Here is an 8,246-nt window from a genome sequence, read left to right as displayed (position 1 = left end):
CCGAGGAAACCAGAACTGAAAGAGACACGTGTACCCCAATGTTCATTGCAGCACTGTTTACAATAGCCAGGACATGGAAGCAACCTAGATGTCCATCGGCAGATGAATGGATAAGAAAGCCGTGGTACATATACACAATGGAATATTACTCAGCTATTAAAAAGAATGCATTTGAATCAGTTCTAATGAAGTGGATAAAAATGGAGCCTATTATACAGAGTGAAAAGTAAATCAGAAAGAAAAACACCAATACAGTATATTAACACATATATATGGAATTTAGAAAGATGGTAACCATGACCCTATATGTGAGACAGTGAAAGAGACACAGATGTAAGGAATAGACTTTTGGACTCTGTGGGAGAAGGCGAGGGTGGGATGATTTGAGAGAATAGCATTGAAATGTGTATATTATCAATATGTGAAACAGATCGCCAGGCCAGGTTCAGTGCCTGAGAGAGGGTGCTCAGGGCTGGTGCACTGGGATGACCCTGAGGGATGGGATGGGGAGGGAGGTGGGAGGGAGGTTCATGATGGGGAACACATGTACACCCGTGGCTGATTCATGTGACTGTATGGCAAAAACCACCACAATGTTGTAAAGTAATTAGCCTCCAATTAAAATAATAAAAAAGTGAAGTTTATGGAAATACCACAAATAATTAGAAATAGATGATATTATATGAACATATGTTGACAAGCCTAGGGTTATGTTAAAAAAGATAAACGTATGATCTCAAGAAAAGCAAACAAATACCAATTTGTTTCAAAATATCCAATCAATACACACCAAGGAAACCAGATCTGAAAGAGACACGTGTACGGCAATGTTCATTGCAGCACTGTTTATAATAGCCAGGACATGCAAGCAACCTAGATGCCCATCAGCAGATGAATAGATAAGGAAGCTGTGGTACATATACACTATGGAATATTACTCAGCCATTAAAAAGAATTCATTTGAATCAGTTCTAATGAGATGGATGAAACTGGAGCCCATTATACAGAGTGAAGTAAGTCAGAAAGATAAAGACCAATATAGTATACTAACGCATATATATGGAATTTAAAAAGATGGTAATGATAACCCTATATGCAAACAGAAAAAGAGACACAGATGTACAGAACAGACTTTTGGACTCTGTGGGAGAAGGCGAGGGGAGGATGTTCAGAGAGAACAGCATTGAAACAAGTATACTATCAAGGGTGAAACAGATCACCAGCCCAGGTTGGATGCATGAGACAAGTGCTCAGGGCTGGTGCACTGGGAAGACCCAGAGGGATGGGGTAGAGAGGGAGGTGGGAAGGGGGATCGGAATGGGGAACACATGTAGATCCATGGCTGATTCATGTCAATGTATGGCAAAAACCAGTAAAATATTGTAATTAGCCTCCAATGAATAAAAATAAATGGAAAAAATAATATCCAACCAAAACTGTCAAGATTATAAAAACAAAGTCTGAGAAACTAGCACAACCAAGAGGAGCCTAAGGAGACACACGACCTCTTGGATAAAATCCTGGAATAGAAAAAAGGACATTGGGTAAAAACCGAGGAAATATGAATAAAGTATGGAGTTAATAATCATGAATCAATATTGGCTTATTTGGGTAACAAATGTACCATACTAATATAAGAGTTATCAATAGGGGAACAGGGTATGGTGAATATGAAAACTCTGTATTACCTTCTCAATTTTTCTGTAACTCTAAAGCTGTTCTGAAAAAATAAAGCTTATTAAAAAAAACAAAAACTGTGACTTGCTTCAAAACTGTGGAGAGGTCATAAACAAAAAGAAAAACAAGGAGAAAAAAAAAACAAGGGGAGGGTTGTCGTAAGCATTATAATGTTTACTGACAACATTCTTGAGTGGATGTGCTGTAATATGTTGTATTGGAGGGATCACTAACAGAAAATTCAGAAAATCTAGGTTATAATCTTGGCTCTTCTAACTCTGAACTCTTAAAAGAGTTTATTTAATTTTATCAGGAAGTTTGAATGAATGATTCTCTTAAGTAATTTCTAACCCTATGATTCCACAATTCAATGATAAAATATTAAAGTCCCAGTTTTATTTTATTTATTTTTATTTTTTATTTTTTAAAGTCCCAGTTTTAAAGACTACTTCACCAAATGCAGTATATAATAGTATGGCATTGCCATGATTAGTGATTCCATACTCATGGAGATGCAGTATACATATAAATAAACTTCTTATAAACTTGGAAACATAAATCTATGAATAGAATGGCTCATGGGAGGGAAACTGTGTAGCTGAAGACAGGGGTTGTGAACAATAAAAAAAAGACTGATTTTTTACTATCTTTTTTTAACCTCTTGAATTTTGATTTTTTGCATATTTTGTATATTAAAATTACATGTTTACTTACTAATTTAAAATGTCTGTGCCTAGTGAAAAAAAAAAAAAGACTGGATGGAAATATTCCAAAATAATAATTAGTGATTCTGTTTGGTGATGGGACCTCAAAAGTAGTCTTTTTCTTTCTACTTTTCTGTGTTTTCCAAGTTTTCTTTAAGCCTTATGAATTCCTTACAGGATCTAGGAAAAATATGTAAATGAAAATGCTCTCACCAGAAAAAATTCTTAAAAAAACAAACATAGGTCACTTATAGCGCCCTCCTTTGGCACTAAGGGACATGATTTGCAGCATATTTTGTGCTTGTTGATACACTGTTTGCTGAAGTTGTTTCATTTGTGACCATCATATTCTCACCTAGTCTGTAATGGGAAGCATGGAGAGCATGGAGGAGCACAGTTTATGTTCTTACTGGTTTGTTATAGCACCCAGTTCAGGAGTCAGCACACAGCCTGAATCCTGAGTTCCTAACCTGCATCTGCCACTAACTAGGGCAGAATCTGCAAAATGCCATTTCTCCTTTTTTTTTTTTTTTTCCACTTTTCCCTCTTTGGCATGCAGGATCTTAGTTCCCTCACCAGGGATTGAACCCATGCCCCCTGCTCTGGAAACACAGTTTTCACTAGACCAACAGGGAAGTCCCCGCCCCCACCCACCTTTTTTTCTTTTGTTCTGTGCCACAGTTTAACGCCTTCACATACTGCCATAGGCCTGCCTACCTATAGTTGTTAGAGAGCAAGCAGCAGATGTCTCATGCTGCTTTATATTTCTATAGTGCCTTCCTCAGGTCTAGGAAAATAACTACAAATATTCTATAAATTCAGCCTCTTCTGTGAATGTCCTCTTTTCTTTCCCCCACTTGTTAAAATAAACCTTGCTTTTCCTGGAGTGTTAACTGTTTTTTCTTTCACATATACAGGAGGAAGGTGGATATTTTCCTTGCTCTCTGTTGCTGCTTCTAGACCATTCTCTTTCTCCTTAAAAATCCAAGCTTCTCTGAAATGCATGCCTTCAGACCACATGATCTGTTACTTTACCTTGTTGTGGTTATTTGCAGATCTCCTGGTCACTCGTGTATTTGTTGAATATTTTAGCATTTGCTCAAAGTCTTTTTCATCATTACTTTTATCATCATTCTTGGTGACTTAATTCACTATGTAGATAATCTACTTAATCCTTTCATCTTGACCTTTTTCCTTCCAACAAGATTTTCCTTTAGCACCTTAGCCACCAAATCTGTTTTAAGCATTCCATTCTTTGGGTACCAACTCCTGCCTTTTCAGCTCGGTTACTCTAGAAAGCCTCTGTTGGCACATCCAATCCATTCACCCTGCCACTTTTCCACTATTCATCTCACCTCTTATGTTTTTCCTTCCTTGTTCAGTTTATCTTCCATGGTCTTTCATCATAATTGCTACACTCTCAACAGTCTTGCCCCTTTCTCCATTTCTCATATTTTGCAGGCAAACCCCATCCCAAGTTAAATCCAGTCCTCTTCCTATTTCACAGCTGTACCCAAGCATTGGCATTTAACTGGAAGAAGCTACCACCTGTGCTGACCGGTCTCACTTTACATGTGGCCCACAGGCTTCAAGTCAGCCCTGCATACTGCCCAACAATCCTAATACAGTACCCTAGTTAATTCATTTGCACTTTCTGAGATGACTATTTCTGACCTTCTGCCTCCACCTCACTCTCAACTGATAATCTTGCTTCTTATTTCCCTGAAGAAAAAAAAGATCAGGAGCAAGTAGCAGAGTCACATTTTCCCCCTCACTAAATCTACTAATGCATTTACATCTAGATCTGTGGACTCTGATTTCCCTCCTATAACAATAGTAACAGCTAACACATGTAGTCTAGGGCTTACTATATGTTCAGCAGTGTTTGGAGTCCTGCATATATTAAGTCATTTAATCCTCACTATGAATTAAGTATTATTATTATCCCTCACTTTAGAGATGGGGACTGAAACATGGAACTTTCTTTTGAATTACCTTGTCCAAGGTTACAAAGAAAGTATTCTGGATTCAGACTATAAGCAGATAGGGCAGAGGGATCCCTGGAGAAAGAGAACCAAGCATGACTTTCCTGACACCAGAGAAGTCATTTTTGGCCTAAGCCATTTCGTGATCTAACCTTGGCCACAGAGCTTGTCCTTGAACAGGTCTCAGTATTTAATTATCTTAAAGGAGGTGAGGGAATGCAGGAATGAAAGAAAAGCAGTCAAGAAACAATAGTTCAGGGTAAGTACCCTGGAGGTCCAGTGGCTAAGACTGTATTCCTAATGCAGGGGGCCTGGATTCAATCCCTGGTCAGGGAACTATATCCCACGTGCCACACACAGCTAAAGATCCCATATGCCATGATTAACAACTGGTACAGCCAAATAAATAAATATTTTTTAAAAAAAAGAAAAAATAATCCAGGGATAAAACAGAGTCCCAGTTCCTCCTTAAGGGGTATCCATAACACTCTGATACTTGTCTTTGAGTTCTGCCGGCTCCCACTAAGCTGGAGAATGGACTGATGACGTTGACCTTTTCTGACCCTCATGACTTCAACCAACTAAACTTTGGCTCTGTCAACCTTTGACCCACTTCTATGCTGAATTATCTTCTGTTCACACCCCTTCATGAATATGCATGTACTCTTAGCTTAAAACTTCCCCAATGTTGCTGTCCAGGGAAACACTACTTTGGGACAGATTCCCAGTGTTCTTCTTACTTGCTGCAGGCAATAAATCCTTCCTTCTTCTATGGCTTGGTTGTGTCTTTTGGCTTGACACCTACCAAGAGGTGAACCCAGTTTTCAGGTAACAAGAGCTCATTCTTGGTACTTCCCTGGTGGGCCGGTGGTTAAGTGTCCGCTTGCCAATGCAGGGAACACGGTTTTGATCCCTGATCTGGGAAGATCCCGCATGCCGCAGAACAACTAAGCCTGTGTGCCACAACTACTGAAGACCATGCATCCTAGATCCTGTGCTCCACAATAAGAGAAGCCACCACAACGAGAGGCCTGAGAACCTCAAGTTAAGAATAGCTGCTGCTTGCCATAACTTGGGAAAGCCCACGCGCGGCAGCGAGGACCCAGCACACCCCATAATAAATAAATTTAATTAAATTAAAACAAGGAAATACACTACAATGGTAAAAAGTCTCTTCAGCAAGTGGTGCTGGAAAAGTTGGACATCTGCATGTAAATCAATGAAGTCAGAACACACCCTTAGACCACACACATACACACACACACACACACACACACACAGTTCATTCTTTCAACCACTACATTGTATTAACTGAACTGTCCTATCCAGGGTCAATGTTTTCTCCTGTAAACTTGAACCCCTTTTTTCCTGGTCACTTAGGAACTTAGCTCCTTCAGTTATCCCTTCCATTTTTCTCTCTACTGGATGATTCCCATCAGTTTAAAAACACGCCTTAAATTTTCCCATCTTAAAAAGTCCTTCCCAGACTGCCCATCCTCCTCTTTTCCCCCATCCTCTTATGATTACTGCTCCATTTCTCTGCTTCCTTGCTTACTAACACTGCTTGGAAGAATCACTTTTATTTGCTGCCTCCACCTTCTCACATGTCATTCTCTCCTCAAATTGTGGCAGGCAAAATTTCATCCCTGGAATGTAATTAAAACCACTCTTAAAAAAACTCACTATTCAAAATCCAATGGCCAGTTCTCAGTCTCCCTCCTACACAATTTATCAGCAGCATTTAAACATTTGATAGCTTCTTCCTTGAATCCTTTCTTCACACTTTTCCTCAGATTTCCCACTTACTCACTGGGAAAGGGAAGAATCTGTATCCTTTCTGTATCCTTTGCTCACTTTTCTTGCCAGTTTCTAAATACTGGCAGGCCGGAGTTCAAGTTCTGGGCCTTTTTTCCTACTCTGGCTTACCTATGCCCCTTCGCCGACCTTACTAGCTCCTTTAGATACCATGATAATTCTTATTGTTTTCTCTTCAGACAAGACCTCTTCCTGAGCACCAAACTGCCTTCTCAACATTTCCACTTGGATAACTGATAGGCTTCTTAAACTTAACCTTGTCCAAAAATACTTATGTCTACTCTTCCCCCATCTTCATCTCAGAAAATGACACCATTATTTCCCACACAATATTCTTGGGTTTATTCTTGATTTCTCTATTCCTTTCACCTCTACATCCAGTCCAAGCCTGCTAAGCTCTACCTTAAAAAAAAAAAAAACAAACCCACCATACTTCAACTATAAATATATATATATTTATGAAGTATATATATATATATATATATATATATATATACTTCACTATAAATATACTTCAACCCACTATAAATCAACTATACTTCAATTAAAAAAAATACCCAGAGTCTGGGGGCTTCCCTTATAGTTCAGTTAGTAAAGAATCTGCCTGCAATGCAGGAGATCCGGGTTTGATTCCTGAGTCGGGATGATCCCCTGGAGAAGGAAATGGCAACCCACTTCAGTATTCTTGCCTGGAGAATCCCACAGACAGAGGAACCGGGCAGGCTACAGTCCATGGGGTCGCAAGAGTGGGACACGACTTAGCGACTACACTACCACTACCACCACCATCCAGAGTCTGACCCTGCTGATCATCTCTACAACTTCCATCCAGGCCACCACCATTCTCCCTTGAACCACAGCAGCAACCTCCTAACTGGGTTCCCTGCTTACTTTAACCATCTCTCTCTATTTTGTTCTTTTATTACACAGTAGCCATAATAATAATAATAGCAATTTCATAATTTATATAATAATGTTATTATATATTTATTTATATTCTGCCTCAACCACCAAAATATTACCTCTATGAAGGCAAGGATTTTTTCTCCTGTGTTTTCACTCTGTCCCCAGTACCCGGCTAGCTTGAAAAGTATTTGTTGAATGAATGAATGACAGAAGCATGGTAAATCATTAAAGACTTAATGAATGAGCAATATAAGCTTTAAAGGCATTATTTAATGCTTTTAAAATAATCTGAGTTTAGGGAATTCCCTGGTGGTCCTGTGGTTGGACTCTGTACTTCTACTTCAGGAGGCATGGTTTTGATCCCTGATCAGAGAACTAAAATCTTGCAAGCTAGGCTTCCCTGGTGGCTTAGTGGTAAAGAATCTGCCTGCTAATGCAGGAGACACGGGTTCAATCCCTGGTCCAAGAAGATCCCACATGCTGCAGAGCAACTAAGCCCAGGAACCACAACTATTGAGCCTGTGTTCTAGAGCCTGGGAACCTCAACTACTGAGCCCACGTGCTGCAGTTGCTGAAGCCTGGGAGCCCTAGAGCCGTGCTCTGCAATGAGATGCCACTGCAATGAGAAGCCTGCACACCGCAACTAGAGAGTAGCCCCCATGCAAGCCCCCACAACTAAAGAAAAACCCATGCAGTAAGGAAGACCCATCACAACCAAAAATAAATCAAATAATTAAAACCCCACAAGCTGCACAGTGCAGTAAATAAAAAAAAAAAAAAAGAAATCTGAGTTTCAATCTGAGGAAGAATTTCCCAACTAGCAGGTAAGTGAAGAAAGGTATGGAGGATATTGGCAATCTATAAGGGTCCTGCAGGGAGATTAGAAATCATCCTGAGTGAAAGTTGTTTAGTCGCGTCTGACTCTTTGTGACCCCACAGACTATTCAGTTCATGGCAATCTCCAGGCCAGAATACCAGAGTGGGTAGCCTTTCCCTTCTCCGGGGGATCTTCCCAACCCAGGGATCGAACCCAGATGTCTCCTGCATTGCGGGCAGATTCTTTACCAGCTGAGCCACAAGGGAAGTGGAAGAATACTGGGAATCACCTGAATCTAACAATAATAGTTCTTAATATAAATTAGAATCATGATACTACTAC

Source organism: Odocoileus virginianus, chromosome 24, assembly GCF_023699985.2.
Source record: "Odocoileus virginianus isolate 20LAN1187 ecotype Illinois chromosome 24, Ovbor_1.2, whole genome shotgun sequence".
Lineage (NCBI taxonomy): Eukaryota > Metazoa > Chordata > Mammalia > Artiodactyla > Cervidae > Odocoileus > Odocoileus virginianus.
This window is presented reverse-complemented; position numbering follows the sequence as displayed.